Genomic DNA, 16970 nt, shown 5'->3' with positions numbered 1-16970 from the left:
GTTCATGAAGTTGCAGCCTGGGTTCTCTTATGGAGATTGATGAAATCAAGTTGAATATATGAACTGTCTGATGTGTTTTCTTAATTGAACCCTTGGGCTTGATTTGGGTCAGACTCATTCTGTAGCCCCCTAGGTGACTTATCTCCCTGTATTCTGATTAGTCTCTCTTTTTGTAGACCAAAATAGGTTTGGACTGCCCTTTGCAGCACATATACACAATTTGATGATTCCCAAACGGAGGTGGAGGATGTCCTGCTGGACCTGATTGAGGCCAATCCAGACCTGTGCCTCACAATCAAAGATCTTGATGAAGGTATCTTTCTACAGTCTCAAATAATGATATCAAATAACACGAATGTATAGATTGATTGCTTTGATCCATTGTTTGTGCTCAGACTTTTCTCCTACAGTCTGTTTGTGCACAGACACATTATCCCTCTTGTCAAGTGACTTAGACCTGAGATCTTCAGAAAGACTGTCTAAAAAGGCCCACTCAACATTAGGAGACGAGGCCATTGACTCCGCAGCAGCAAAATAGGTATAATTACAACTGATATTGGAGGTTGATAATCCCATTTTTGTGTTTGCTCTTCATGGAGATTCTGACAGCATAAACCAACCCTAAAATCTTGAACTTTTCTCTTGTCTTAACAGATGGTCCGAGATGCCCTGACTAGTAGACCTAGCGGGCAAGACGTATTAGAAGAATACCAGACAACTAAAACATTGGACCACAGAACCAGGAGAGAGATTGCCATCTTAGTCAGCCGCATGAAAGAGATGCATGAGTAAGCTTCTCATTAGCCAATCTGGCCACAAACAATGGATCAAAACAATCAAACTATACATTAATGTAATTTGGAATCATTATGAGACAGTAGAAAGATGCAGTACCGTCATCAACAAAACTATGGTTAAACATATATTTGCTGTGTGTATGCTTTATTGTTTTTGAGCAGGAGGCTTCCCACTCATCAACAGAGAGAACGTTATGCTCTTGTAATTCAGGAGGCCCAACCCATAGGAGGAAAACTGACCTGGACCATCAGCTTGTTGGTGATGCCTGCAAGGAGGCCATATCATTCCTTGTCCACACAGGCAATGAAAAACAAATCTATCAGAAGATGTAGGAGGTATTCCAGTATCACCAGGAGCTAGTTTATAGTCCAGACAGAAGCACAGATCAGATGTCCTCAGTCTTTCCCAGGTTTCTGGGAATCATACGATTGGTGAGTGATGTAGTATGTATTGGAATCAGAACTACAGACTATTTGTCTGATTGAGAACATTATTTTGTGTTGGTCATAAAGTTGAGTTGATCCACTTTGTTTTAGGTGAATCAGGACTTTTTGCTGATGTTCGACGATGAAACGTCCTCTAAGCTCCTTGAAAAATGGGACACTGTATTGAAGCCTAAAGTCATCAAACTGGCAAAATCCCTGACTACCACAGCTCCTGAAGTCTGCAGAAAAACTGCTGGAGAATGACAGCAAAACCAGTTAGTGGATTCTCGTGGGTAGTGCAATATTTCAAATTCAGGATATTGTTTTATGTGATTTGGGGTTGTTTGCTTTTTCTTTCCCTCAGACTGTCACAATATGTCCTCCCTGCTGCTTCTTCATCTCCTCCCTCCACCAGCATGAGGGAAGAGGACCAAACTCAGTGCCAGTGATGCTGTCGGCAGACTAGTGCACTTTCATAAGGTAAGATGATACATTAATTGTTGTGTCATTTCTTTTTGGGTTGTCTCTTCGTTGTCTTAACATGTGGAGTGTGACTTAAGACCCCTTGTGTGTTGCAGTCATGCTGCAGCATTGAAGACCATCTTGATGGGAGCCATGGTCGACAGCCATACCTCCTTGGCGTCGGAAGAAGACAGAGCAAGATTGACAACTACTACATCGTGGTGGACAAGAGGCTAGTTCCCTGCCAGGCAACTAGTGATCTGTGTGCGTTTGATGAACTATTCAAAGTCCACTTTGTCTTTAACCTGACAAACTCAGTAAAAAAAGAAACGTCAACTGCATTTATTTTCATCAAACTTAATGTGTGTAAATATTTGTATGAACATAACAAGATTCAACAACTGAGACATTAAACTGAACAAGTTCCAGAGACGTGACAGAAATTGAATAATGTGTCTCTGAACAAAGGGGGGGTCAAACTCAAAAGTAACAGTCAGTATCTGGTGTGGCCACCAGCTGCATTAAGTACTGCAGTGCATCTCCTCATGGACTGCATCAAATGAGCCAGTTCTTGCTGTGAGATGTTACCCCACTCTTCCACCAAGGCATCTGCAAGTTCCCAGACATTTCTGGAGAGAATGGCCCTCACCCTCCGATCCAACAGGTCCCAGACGTGCTCAATGGGACTGAGATCCGGGCTCTTCGCTGACCATGGCAGAACACTGACATTCATGTCTTGCAGGAAATCACACACAGAACGAGCAGTATGACTGGTGGCATTGTCATGCTGGAGGGTCATGTCAGTATGAGCCTGCAGGAAGGGTACCACATGAGGGAGGAGGATGTCTTCCTGTAAAACACAGCGTTGAGATTGCCTGCAATGACAACAAGCTCAGTCCGATGATGCTGTGACACGCCGCCCCAGACCATGACGGACCCTCCACCTCCAACTCGATCCTTCTCCAGAGTACAGGCATTGGTGTAACGCTCATTCCTTCGACGATAAACACGAATCCGACCATCACTCCTAGGGAGACAAAACCGCGACTCGTCAGTGACGAGCACTTTTTGCCAGTCCTGTCTGGTCCAGCGACGGTGGGTTTGTGCCCATAGGCGACATTGTGCCAGTGATGTCTGGTGAGGACTTGCCTTACAACAGGCCTACAAGCCCTCAGCCTGACGAGGACAGTCTGAGCACTGATGGAGGGGCTGTGTGTTCCTGGTGTAACCCGGGCAGTTGTTGTTGCCATCCTGTACCTGTCCCGCAGGTGTGATGTTCTGATGTACCGATCCTGTGCAGGTGTTGTTACACATGGTCTTACCACTGCAAGGATGATCAGCTATCCGTCCTGTCTCCCTGTAGCGCTGTCTTAGGCGTCTCACAGTATGGGTATTTCAATTTATTGCCCATGCCACATCTGCAGTGCTCGTTCCTCCTTGCAGCATGTCTAAGGGATGTTCACGCATATGAGCAGGGACCCTGGGCATCTTTCTTTTGCTGTTTTTCAGAGTTAGTAGAAAGGCCTCTTTCGTGTCCAACGTTTTCATAACTTATCTTAATTGCCTGCCGTCTGTAATCTGTTAGTGTCTTAACAACCGTTCCGCAGGTGCATGTTCATTAATTGTTTATGGTTCATTGAACAAGCATGGGAAACCGTGTTTAAACACTTTACAATGAAGATCTGTGAAGTTATTTGGATTTTTATGAATTATCTTTGAAAGACAAGGTCCTGAAAAGGGGACGTTTCTTTTTTTGCTTTGTTTATGATGATTCTCGTTAACTTCTACATTGTGCAGACAATCCTTTGTTTGACATGATTGAGTAATAGTCAGATTATTGCCAACTTTGTCAAGAAAATTGCAGAATTAGTCTTAGGAGGACTTCCACTTGTGTTAAATAGTAACTCTGCAAATACTTGTTTGCATATAATACCCTGTACTGATGCGCCTGTGATGCACTGATTTCATTCTGATGTGCCTGTGATGCACTGATTTCTTTCTGATGCATCCTCTCTTTGTAACCTAAATAAATTAAACAAAGCATTAATCTTGTAACAAATCCTTTTATTGCTCATGTTTAAATCCCCTACAACTTGCAGGCTTGATTTGAGTGGGAGAGGACCAGACACAAAAAATGTTATTTCATAGTGTGAATATTTAGCACTTCCTGGTGTCAATTCAGCTACAGGATGACTTCTCTGGGGTTGATCCTCAACACTGAAAGGTGTTGCTTAATACTGAGGGTGTTGAAAAACACTCCCATGGGTCATTTGAACAACAGTGTCATTTTAACACTCCAAGTGTTTCAATATGAACACTACCAAAAGTGTTAAATTAACACTGATGGGAGTGGACCTCTCAACCCTGGACAAGTGTATAAAATTAACACTTTCAAATTTGCTGTGTAGAAAACATGATTTAAGTTAATTGCATTCATTAGTTTAAATTACCATATTTTGCCTTTTACACTTTAGTTTAAAAGACAGCTACATCAAATAGAACATGATTAGAACTACTACTCATGGAGACTGAAAGCATGCATGAACTACATGCTAATTATATAACTCCCCACAACTTAAACCTGAGCGACCAACTCTGTAGCAAATGATTAAGGACCAGCACACCTAAACTGGTATATACAGTGCATTCAGAAACTATTCACACCCCTAGACTTTTTCCACATTTTATGTTACAACCTTATTCTAAAATGTATTAAATAGTTTTTTGCCCTTATCAGTCTACACACAATACCCCATAATGAAAAAGCAAAAACAGGTTTTTAGAAATGTTTGCAAATGTGTATATTTTATAAATACAAATGAAATATAACATTTACATAAGTGTTCAGACTTTGTTGAAGAACATTTGGCATTGATTACAGCCTCGTGTTTTCATGGGTATGATGCTACAAGCTTGGCACACCTGTATTTGGGGAGTTTCTCCCATTCTTCTCTGCAGATCCTCTCAAGCTCTGTCTGGTTGGATGGGGTGTGTCGTTGCACAGCTATTTTCAGGTCTCTCCAGAGATATTCGATTGGGTTAAAGTCCGGGCTCTGGCTGGGCCACTCAAGGACATTCAGAGACTTGTCCCAAAGTCACTCCTGCGTTGTCTTGGCTGTGTGCTTAGGATTGTTATCCCGTTTGGAAGGTGAACCATCGCCCCAGTCTGAGGCCCTGAGAGCTCTGAAGCAGGTTTTCATCAAGGATCGCTCTGTACTTTGCTCTGTTCATCATTCCCTTTATCCTGACTAGTCTTCCAGTCCCTGCCGGTGAAAAACTCGGCCAACTTCTCCCCCAATTGCTCAGTTTGGCAGGGCAGCCAGCTCAAGGAAGTCTTGGTGGTTCCAAACTTCTTCTATTTAAGAATGATGGAGGCCACTGTGTTCTTGGGGACCTTCAATGCTGCAGATATTTTTTGGTACCATTCCCCAGATCTGTGTCTCAACACAATCCTGTCTCTGAGCACTATGGACAATTCCTTTGACCTCATGGCTTGGTTTTTGCTCTGACATGCACTGTCAGCTGTGGGACCTTATATACAATAGACAGGAGTGTGCCTTTCCAAATCATGTCCAATCAAATGAAATGACCACAGGTGGACTCCAACCAAGTTGAAGAGCTCAATTTCGAGTCTCAGCTCAATTTTGAGTCTCAGCCGAAGGGTCTGAATTCTTATGTAAATAAGGTATTACTGTTTTTATTTTGAATTAGTTGTACACAGACACAGATCTGTGGTCACAACTCCCAGGTCAGTTTCTAACTGACACTGCATAATTTGTCATAAACAGACATCAATGACAGACACCCCCCACACACATCTCATTCACTCTAATTTATAGAGTCTTAATGAACATAATTAAAGCCCGCAGCCACAGGAGAACAAATCCCTACCTAATTACCAACCCCCGACATCAGTCCCCCACAAACTGGATGTTTACAACCATGGGTGAAACCACATGGATGAAAAAAACACACATTCTATTACCTCCTGCCAAGCTCCCCTCATAAATCATGAGGTGTGAAAAACAGTTTGTCAGATTAAACCCTACTGATATGTTTCAAGATGAACATGGTGGTCACCACATGGTCAACCATCCCTATAGGCCTGGGCCAAAATTAAAATGCAATCAAAATGCAAACAATACAGTTCTAAAAATGTAATAGTTTTTGTTTATATCGTAATTTGTTTGTTTTATCTCAATTGCCCACTGGAGTATATATTTGACCCATTACCTACTTTTTTGTACCACTACATCACTGATTTTGATATGGAATAGTGAGTCGTATTCTAATAATTCATGTGAATGTGATAATACAATCATCTGTGGTCTCCATCGATGTCTCTTTGTGCAGAAATGGATTAGTAATGCCTAAGAATACAAATATGAACGCTATGTAATTTGAAAAAGTACATTTTTATGTAAAGAGTTACATTACAACTGTCTGAACAGTCACTGATGCTACGTGTCAGTGTGAATTATTTCTCATATTTCCCCCTGTTCAGGGGTATAACATTACAATTGTATAGATATTAGCTATGTGTTTGTAGATCTGAGGTGAATGAATCTACAGCAGCCAAGGTGATCATGGCTGGGGTCATTTTTGCCTGTTTTTGCTGATCTCCGAATAGAATTTGAAAGTTTTTTTTATTGTATAGAAATGCAGTAAATGAGCTTCAATATAAAATAAATCGTGGACCTCAATAAAACTCAAATGCTGGTTACGGCCCTGCAATGAACCATTAAAAATTAAAGTTGACAAACCTGAGAGGGAGTCAATGACCTTCCGGTTTGAAAAATGAAGCCAATGAAAACTGTGGCAAACATCAGTCTCCTGAGTTTGAACTACACTTAACTTTGGCCGCTGCAGTTGATTTGGATGCACAGAAACAAGTTATTTTTGGCAATATAGTTCCACACACACCCAGGGTGAACTAGAAAATAGACTTAATGACTTTTGGGCTATGAAAGGATTGTCTAGTCAAGTGTTAATCCAATGTGAAGATTCTGGATACATCCATTATTTAACAGGTAATTGTTGTTGCATGTAAGTTGTCCATGGACAGAACATCCCAGCTAGCACATTTGGTTCCTTTGAAGTTGTGGGAATGCATGTTTTTGGCTTCACATTAGTTGTTGGAGCGAAGCCATACGTTTCTGAATGGCAAAAGGGAACGTTTTTTAAACGTTCTGAGAACAGAAGTGAAAATGTTGCTTGTTCTGCGAACATTTATTTTTAGGTTGCAGGGATGTTCTGAGAACGTTTTACTCTGCTTCCTTGAAAGTTTTCCTGGGAGGTTTTATTAATGCTCTGAGAATAGAAATTATAGGTTATTAGGAGGTTTTTGAATAACTTCCTTAAAACTTTTACTGAATATTTCAATAAGATTTTCAAGCTGATTTAAGTCAAAACTGTAACTAGGCCACTTAGGAACATTCAATGTCGTTTTGGTAAGCAACTCTGGTGTAGATTTTGCCTTGTGTTTTAGGTTATTGTCCTGCTGAAAGGTGAATTAATCTCCCAGTGTTGTAAGGAAGTCTGTGTGTAGCTGATGTATAGGAGTCAGGCGCAGATATGACAGCAGATATGAGCAAATAAACATATTTTACTCAACATAATAATAAATGCAATACAAAAACAGAGCCCACAATAACAGACCTTTCTACATAGAAACAATCACTCACAAACAAACGTGGGGGAACAGAGGGTTAAATAATGAACAGGCAATTGGGGGATTGAAACCAGGTGTGTAAGACAAAGACAAAAACAAATGGAAAATGAAAAGTGGATTGGTGATGGCTAGAAGGCCGGTGACGTCGACTGCCAAACGCCGCCCGAACAAAGAGAGGGACCAACTTCGGCGGATGTCGTAACAAGTGTCTGATGGAAAGCAGACTGAACCAGGTATTCCTTTAGGATTTTTCCTGTGCTTAGCTCCATTCCATGTATTTTTTATCCTGAAAAACTCCCCAGTCCTTAACTATTAAAAGCATACCCATAACATGATGCAGAAACCACTATTTTTGAAAATATGAAGAGTGGTACTCAGTAATGTATTGGATTTGCCTCAAACATAACACTTTGTAATCAGGATAAAAAGTGAATTGCTTTCCCACATGTTTTACAGTATTACTTTAGTGTCGTGTTGCAAACAGGATTCATATTCTGTCCAGGTTTCCCTCTTTTCACTCTGTCAATTAGGTTACTATTGTGGAGTAACTACAATGTTGTTGATCCATCCTCAGTTTTCTCCTATCACAGCCATTAAACTCTGTAACTGTTTTCTTAAAGTCACCATTGGCCTCATTGTGAAATCCTGAGTCGTTTCCTTCCTCTCCAGCAACTGAGTTAGGGAGGACACCTGTATCTTTGTAGGGACTGGGTGTATTGACACACCATCCAAAGTGTAATTTATAACTTCATAATTCTCAAAGGGATATTCAATATCTGCTTGTTTTATTGTTACCCCTCTACCAATAGGTGCCCTTCTTTGCGAGGCATTGGAAAACCTCCCTGGTCTTTGTGGTTGAATCTGTATTTGAAATTCTTTGCTCGACTGAGGGACTTTATAGATAATTGTATGTGTAGAGTACAGAGATGCGGTAGTCATTCAAAAATCATGTTAAACACTATACAACTTGTTATGTGACTTGCAACTTATTATGTGACTTGTTAAGCAAATGTATACTCCTGAACTTATTTAAGCTTGCCAGAACAAAGGGGTTGAATACTTCCAGACTCAAGACATTTCAGCAAAAAAAATGTAGTAATAAAATAAAGCAAAAACATAATTCTACTTTAAGATTATGGGGTGTTGTGTGTAGGCCACTGACACAAAATCTCAACTTAATCCGTTTTAAATTCAGGCTGTAATACAACAAAATGTGAAAAAAGTCAAGTGGTGTGAATACTTTCTGAAGGAAATGTGTGTGCTAGCTGAGCATGTCCTTGCATTATTACTATAACACAGGACCTAAGTAATCTCATACAAAGACAGAAATAAACTTTGATGACAACACATAATAAATGACATATGGAGCAAAGAGCATCAACAACGCCTCTAAGTTGAATCTAGTTTTGTAGTAATTTTCATTTACTTTCTCCAGACTGTTTTTGTCTTTCTCTAATGAGTTATTTGTCTCATAGCCAAGCCTTCTCTTGCCCTGTGGGTTTCTATTCAAGTGTGTCTGCTAATGTTGTTTTGGAGTTACCTGAGGGTATGCTATTGCCAAATCTATTCTCTCTTTCTGTGCCCTAGATAGGTTGTGACGTACTCAAGGGTTGCATCGCAATAGTTTAAAATGGCTTTCTCGCCATTCTTCTCTAGACAATGCACTTTAGATTGTTTAACTTTATTGGGAAGTAGGGTCATTGTAACACTTGATTTTAACACTTGATTCAAACATGTCAAACTCATTCCACGGAGGGACGAGTGTCTGCGGGTTTTTCCTCGACCCTTGTACTTGGTTGACGAATTAAGGTCACTAATTACTAAGGAACTCCCCTCACCTGGTTGTCTAGGTCTTAATTGAAAGTGAAAACCAGACACTCAGCGGAGAGATTTTCACAACTCTGATTCAAAGCATATTGCTCAATGACATCAACAAGGTGTAATTTTAGCAGACACTCTTATCCAGAACAACTTATAGTAGTGCATACATTTTCTTACTGGTTCCCTGGTGGACACAAACCCACAACCTTAGCATTGCAAGCACTGTGCTCTACCGGCTGAACCACACAGGACCCGATTTGAGAAATAAGGGAATGCAACCTCAGTGTCTTGGCTACCGATCCCATACAACGCTCATCCCTGGGCCATTTAATGATAGTACTTTAGCCCTTTGAGACAAAATGGCTACCTTCAATCATCCTAATGAGAGCCTCCCATTGAGGGTGGATGAGATGTGATTGAGATCTGATGACAGGAGCTGTAGACATGCAATTCATCATGGTAATTATTGATTTGTCCCTTTTTGTCTTGCATTTGATTTGAAGTGAACTGAGTCTATGGTATATTATAAACTGGCTAGTTTGAGCCCTGAATGCTGATTAGCTGGTAGCCTAAGAACAGCCCTTAGCTGTGGTATATTGACTATATACCACACCTCTTCAGGCCTTATTGCTTAAGTATATCACACAGGCAATTACATGCCGTTTTAAGATCATTCAGGAAGTTTTAAAAGCAGTTAGCAGATTTCTGATGAGAGCAAACTTTTTTTTGCTAAACTCAGTACTTCGTTTATAACACATTTAATTTGCATTGCATTAGCAGCGGTTGGATATCCATTTCAATATTGGCATGGCTATTGCCATAATTGCAACATTTTTATGAAAATAATTAATGACATGCCCACCAGCTTTGGATGGCTTTATCAATTACAGACCTATCTAGCAAACAGAGAAATGAATTCTGACTGCATTATAGCTCAATCAAGTCATTAGGCATCCAATTCACAGCGCTTCTGTTGGCCAAACACACAGTCATCTCGGAAACTTCACTTTTGATTGATGTCAGAGCAATTTTATGAGGAAGTCTTGACCACTCTAGGGAATGTAATCATATGAGAATTTAGCCGTTTGCATTTATTAAAATAAAAAAATATCCTAAACTAAAGCTCCATTTGAAATCATTGACAGCTTCTCTTTTTGTTGTTTAAGCAGACCCATGTGAGGGCCATATTTTATTCATAAGTCTGGAAAGTGTGCCACAGAGAAGGCTTGTATGCTCAATGGGTGGATGGCGCTCATAAAAGATTTACCAGCTCCTCTCAGAAAGAAGGGTTCAGACATGGTATTTTTAATTATTTCATTTCACCTCGGAAGTTTGGGAAAAATGCACTTTGTATCCTAGAAATGGATTTTTATGGTGCACTCCACTGACCTGTATCTCCATTTATTAAATATATGAGCTAAGAGACGGTTTGTCATTTCTAACCTGGTCTGACTGGTTTGCTTCTGCAAGACTCCTTCCTGGCATATTTTTGGACAGCATCCTAGGTAGCTAAAGGAAGAGAATCCCTGTGTCTTTCAATATGCCAGCAGCTTCAGATACTTTGCTTACAGGAACTATTATCTTCACATTGGTTAGAAAAAAACATGTCAGTGTTTAAACATCAGGAGCAAAAATGGACTGGTGTGTAGGCAGAAACATTTGGGCTTGGCACTACTGATAACGTTCTCTCAGAAATGATCATGAATCTCTCCTAATATTCATATCAGAATATCCAATAGTATAAAAGGTGACTAGTAAGGTATAAAGCTGATAGGAATTTTGAATTATACATCAAATAAAACATTTCTTATTTAAATCTCATCCCACAGCATCAGGGACATGTTCTTTAAGTGATACCTCATTATTGTTGTACCATGACAAGCATATATTTTTTGCATATAGTATTTTTCTCAATCAGAGTTTTCAAGTTGTCACTTTCTGGAGTCTGAAATTAATGGTATTAGTTTTTGGTTTTGATCTTAACAAAAATACATTTAAAAAAGTGTTACATTTGATGTTAGCAATAATTCCAATGCAGTCACAACTAAAATGTACAACATAGATTAAGACTCTCTATACTTCCTCTGTTTTAGTGTGCCATCATTGGAAATAGCTGAGGCTATGACTCATAATTTACTTGATCCTGCTGTATATCTCAGAAACAATGTTTTAAGTATACATTATATCAATGCTTTTATGTTTATTTGTATTTCTTCTGTTGTGACCTGATTAAATCCTGGGCAAATAGAGATGCTATATTAATTATATTGAAACAATAATGTCTGTGGATGACACAAAACATAGAGCTAATTTAAATCATATGCAAGGTTTTAGACTGCTATATTCTCATTGCCTTGAAAACTGTATTTTTTCCAAAGGCCAAAAAAGCTCCTTTATATACAATACTTTTCACAACAACAATTATCTAAGGAGAAGCAACTCTTAGTTTACCACTCCCCCTCTCTCTCTTCTCCCATCCCATCTCTCTCTCTCTCTCTCTCTCTCTCTCCTCTTCTCAAAACAAGCAAAGACCTAATTCAGAAGCGCTTTTGTGACAGCGACAGAATACAGTTTACAATTTACTGCTAATTTATTGACAATTCAGTCGCTGCTAAAATATTAGTGTGCCGTATTATAATCCACTCAATTTGAGGTAAGCAGAAGTGATGATTGAGGTGACATTGACGTGTCAAAGGTGGCCTCATCTAGTGAGAGCATCTGTCCACAGCACAATGGAAACTCAGCTGAAATGGTTGCCATGGTGCCAGGGATGTGTTGCAGTCATGAAACACAGGTGGCCATCGGAGGCTGGGCGAAAACCTCTCCAGCTTGGCAGTGGGCTGAACGGATGGGGGGTATGGAGAGGTAAAGCGAAAGTGGTACTCTCCAAAGATGCAGCGGCCTCCAGGATTTTGGTGTTCAAACATGTGCACTCGGCAGAAAGAATGAATCAGCCTACCAAGTACATTAAAAAAACATATTTCTGTACAGTATGAGTTCCCTTCAGTTTCACATATTCAGCATCAGTTTATTGATTACCATAAATCAATATGAGTCACACTGTGAAGGAATCATTTACTTTTAACTTATCCAGAAACCTCAGGACACCCGTTTTGATTGAATAGGGCCCTAAATAAAAAGTAATTCATTGTACCTCACAGCCAGTGGCGCTGGTAGAAAAATAAGTATTGATTTCTTATAGTAGCTTTAATCTGAAAGGACTTCCCTATATGAGAGCCATTATGTTGAGGCTATACCAATGGACTCCATTGATTAATTCCGACTTTTGAAACGGCAGCTCATGCTTTCAATCTATGCCGAAACTCTCAGTCAATTTGATAGCTTCTGCCACTGTTGCAGGTTTTATACTTGTTTTTTTTCCGTTCTGTCTGAGTGACGCCAATGGAACACTGCCTGAATGTCCGTCAGATGAATGTAGGGTGACATGTTCTCAATACTATCACGTCCTTTCTCTCTCAGTATGGGATTGAAACTGTCCCATCTTCTTTTCTCTGTTTCACTCAAGAAAGACAACTTGTTTACTTGATCCTGCTGTATTCTGATAAAGGCAAGCACATAGCTACATATTATATATGTTATTTTATATATTCAGTGTAACATTCAAACTAACGGAGGGTGACCACAGGCTAAAAGTATCTCTGTTGTGTAAAACAAATCTTTCAACAATAAAGCGTTTAAAACATTCATAACTGAAGATTGACACTTAGCTACTGGCAGTGGTGTGTTCTGGCATCCTTGCAGCCTACTGCTGAGTCTCTGTCTCTGAGCTGCAGTACAGGGTCAGAGCTGGAGATGGCCACCTGAGCTGTGTGTAAAGTGGGCCGTAAATCACAGGGGTGTGTGTGTGTGTCTGTCTGTTCGTGTGTCTGTGTATTTATGTGTTGGCTGTAAATCACAAAATATTATATGTATGTGTCTGTGCATTGGTTTCTCTGTGTATGTGGGGAGGCACTTCCTTGGTGTGTATGCAGCTTTGTGTATTCTACATTATGTGTATGTGTGAGTAGGTATGGACCTGTACGCATAACTTTGCATGTGTTAGGGGCGATGTGTGTGTGTGTGTGTGTGTGTGTGTGTGTGTGTGTGTGTGTGTGTGTGTGTGTGTGTGCACACAGGTCACCCTGGAGCTGCCAGACCAGATGTGCAGGAGACTGGATTGGGTGGAGTGATGAGTGGCTCCCTCGCTGACTCTGCAGACTTGGAACAATGCACACAGGTCTCTCTGACTAATGAGCTCCTATAAAGAGAGTAGCCACTCTGACTAGATTTTCAATCAGGACCCCCATCATATCATGGGGCCAAGGCTTTTTATCCTTTTACTGGCATCGGACCAAAGAACCTGACATAAAATGCAAAACAGAATAGAGTACTGTGGGCGCCTGCAGCAGTGTTTGTGTCACAGCGTGAGAAGTGACAGGTTCCTTGAATCTTGGTGGAGCAGGCATTGTGAGGTAGAAGCCAGACAAAAGGAGCAGTTTGATCTATGCATAGTTTTGAAGAATAGGCTATTCATTTTCAGATTTCCATGAGACATTTCAAGGAGCAAGAGAATTATATAATTGTTTGAATTGGTTCACTGTTTTGGAAAGCCCTGTTCCCCCACAACCTACTGAAGGTCACTCAACACATTAAACATAGGATACTGAAACAGCTCACATACCTCTAAGAGCAAGGTACATAATCTGTGTTATTCCTTTCGCTACAACATTTTGAGTCTAAACAAAAACCATGCTTATCGAAACATGGACCAAAAATATAAAAGACAGCATCACTAGCTGTGGATGGTAGCCAATATTTAATCACATTGGATGTTTATTTAATCATCCAGTTAAGCATAAATTAACAAGAATAGACTGACGAGTTTCAGAAGAAAGGTCTTTGTTTCTGGCCATTTTGAGCCTGTAATCGAACCCACAAATGCTGATGCTCCAGATACTCAACTAGTCTAAAGAAGGACAAGTTTTATTGCTTCTTTAATCAGTACAACCGTTTTCAGCTGTGCTAACATATTTGCAAAAGGGTTTTCTAATGACGAATTAGCCTTTTAAAATTACAAACTTGGATTAGCTAACACATCGTGCCATTGGAACACAGGAGTGATGGTTGCTGATAATGGGCCTCTGTAGGCCTACGTAGATATTCCATAAAAATCTGCCGTTTCCAGCTACAATAGTAATTTACAACATTAACAATGTTTACACTGTAGTTCCGATCAATTTGTTGTTATTTTAATGGACACATTTTTTTCCTTTTCTTTCAAAAACAAGGACATTTCTAAGTGACCCCAAACTTTTGAACGGTAGCGTATATGGAGCTTGCCCACAGCACAATCACTACCATTTTTGAACATGGAGGAACATCACACCCCTGAACAGCAGCTTCATGATCGTGGAAGAGAAATAAGACGATGTGTAAGAATGTGTGGTAGTGGTGGTGTTAGTGGAAGACATAATAGAGGAAGAGGTAGAAGACAATGAATAAGAGTCCCCATAGTCTTACAATGGAAGACCATCAATCTGGCCAAAGGCAGGAGGCGTGGCCGCAATCTCATTGGACACCGAGCCACAATTGGCACACCAGGCCAACGTGGGGGCAATATTACAATGTGTACTGCCATTTCTGAGAATGGTGTGAGCACACATGTTCCAGACATTGGGCCTAAGAACACCCAACTTCTCCTGGCCTTCCTAAATACATTAATACTTGTAATACCAGAACACCAAAGAGGTTTAGTTAGACCAGATTTGCCAAATTATGTAATTGTGTGGGATAATGTCAGCTTCCACCAAATCAGCATTTTTATGGAAAGGTTTGCTGCGCATGAAAGGATAACAATGGAGTTCCTTCCACCATCCTCCCCAATCCTGAATCCGATAGAAGAGGTTTGTTCAGCATGGAGGTGGACAGTATATGACTATCGGGCACTAGATCAGATGTCTCTGTTAGATGCCATGAATGCTGCTTGTGAGGACATCACAGGCGATCACTGCAGGAGATTCCAAATATAACAAACATTCCCAGGACTGCCATGGTGAAAAAACATCTTAACATTTTGACCAGTACGGCTCACACGATGACAAAAAAACTTTTCCTTTTGGTGGCATTGGCCAATTTGCTGACACAATAACTAGGTTTTGAAGCGTGAATTATATGTTTTGGGTGAGTTACTACATTTTGTGGACATGCAGTAGAGTTGTGATGTCCCATAAAACAGTTGTGACAATTGCACTTCCAGTTTAGAGAATGTTAAGACTGTTTCAAAAAATTTGCCAAAGCGATTGAGAAACTGTAAAAGAGGGTCAATATTTTTTACCTGCCTTGCCAGACAGTAACATGCTATTCTACAGCCCCTAGGAGTAGAGTAGGTATTAACACTGGCTGTTAAACATAAAGGTTGATAATGATGAAAGTTCTGCTCAAGAGGTGGTTATGAATGCTAATCCGCTCATGCTTCCAATCATAGCCTGCTAGCAATATCATCAAATATTCATTTTCACAGGAACCCTATTCTGTGTGTTGGTGCAAAATCCTCAGCCTCTTGGAGAGGTACAAAGATAGATTCATATACCCTACAGTGCTCCTCTGCCATATTGTGTACCTGTCAGGGAAATTACAAAGGCTCTGTGCTTGTGTCAGATTTCAAACATCTAACCTTTCCATTTTAGATTTGTTTTGCACTTCACAGTGCTAAATATCAGAGTTGCCCCCCTGTATCTTACAAGAATGCTGTTTTGATCTCAAAGGTTGTGATATATGCTTTGTTTAATAATTGATGAATAGGAGGATGTTTCTTTCATGCCCTGTTCACAAGGCTAAAAAACGACAGTCCTGAAAATTTCAGGGGTCTCCTGGAAGATGAGATATTTTCCTTTGTGAATGACTGATGCATTGTGTGGGAGTTTTCCCCTTGTACGTGTGCAAACCTCAGTGGTTTAACTGTTGCCATGGCCTTTTGACTGCTCAGGATAAACTGGTATTACCTCATTAGAGGTCTAGCATATGGAGCTAGCAACCTGCAGGACTTTTACAGAAAAAACAACAAGAGTGACCTTCTCATTGTTTATATGTCTCATGACTAATTAGGCAGGAAAAAAAGTCTGGAAACCTCAACTGAGCCACGAGGAACCTTCTTACACCGGAGCTACACAAAACACTGAGACTACCGTAAACCTGATTCTAGGCCAGGCTAGAATTACTTCAGCTCCACAAGAAGCCCCCACCATAGTAGAATAGACAGAGCAACAGCAACACAAGCCCCGTGGCTGTTGATTTAAAGAATGGGACCCAGAGAGAGCAGAAAGGCTGGCGAACATCACACTATCATCATATAGAACTCCCACAGCTGCTACTACTGGGACACTAAGAGGGAGGGGAGAGAGTGACTGTGTTCTACCGGGAAAGAAGGGAATAGAGGGAGGACAGAGAGATGAGAGGACTCTGTCTAATCTGCGTGAAGGCAACAGACCAAAACTCAAAGACAGCATATGTGCGAAAGGCCACGATGAGACTGTTAGTTTTTCTTGCATTACACTATCGCTAAAATAAGCTTCTCAGAAGTTCATATCATATTCCCTTTTAAATGTGACTGTATGTGCTGTGAAATTCATCCACCTGTCTGTTATCTATTGATCCTAAACTGGTTCGACATTGATGTTTATATCTGTACAAACTGTATATCAACACATTTATAATTAATGTATCTTTTTGTGCATAGACTATCATCTCTCTGGTTTGTGATACCAACACCATAGCAGCCACTGAACCTGAAAGGC

The 16970-nt window shown here is 40.3% G+C and overlaps 1 long non-coding RNA gene across 1 annotated transcript; it reads left to right on the top strand.

Annotated features, from left to right (window-relative positions):
• The first annotated feature begins 419 nt into the window (after positions 1-419).
• On the top strand, positions 420-2117 carry LOC112253432. The gene is made up of 6 exons (XR_002954012.2): positions 420-538; positions 655-788; positions 960-1229; positions 1335-1498; positions 1588-1703; positions 1802-2117. It is a non-coding gene; the product is annotated as an uncharacterized LOC112253432 (long non-coding RNA).
• Positions 2118-16970: the final 14853 nt, after the last annotated feature.

Source organism: Oncorhynchus tshawytscha, linkage group LG06 (assembly GCF_018296145.1).
Source record: "Oncorhynchus tshawytscha isolate Ot180627B linkage group LG06, Otsh_v2.0, whole genome shotgun sequence".
In the NCBI taxonomy this organism is placed as follows: Eukaryota; Metazoa; Chordata; class Actinopteri; order Salmoniformes; family Salmonidae; genus Oncorhynchus; species Oncorhynchus tshawytscha.
Note: the sequence above shows the minus strand (reverse complement) of the source record. Positions and strands in the feature narration are given on the sequence as shown.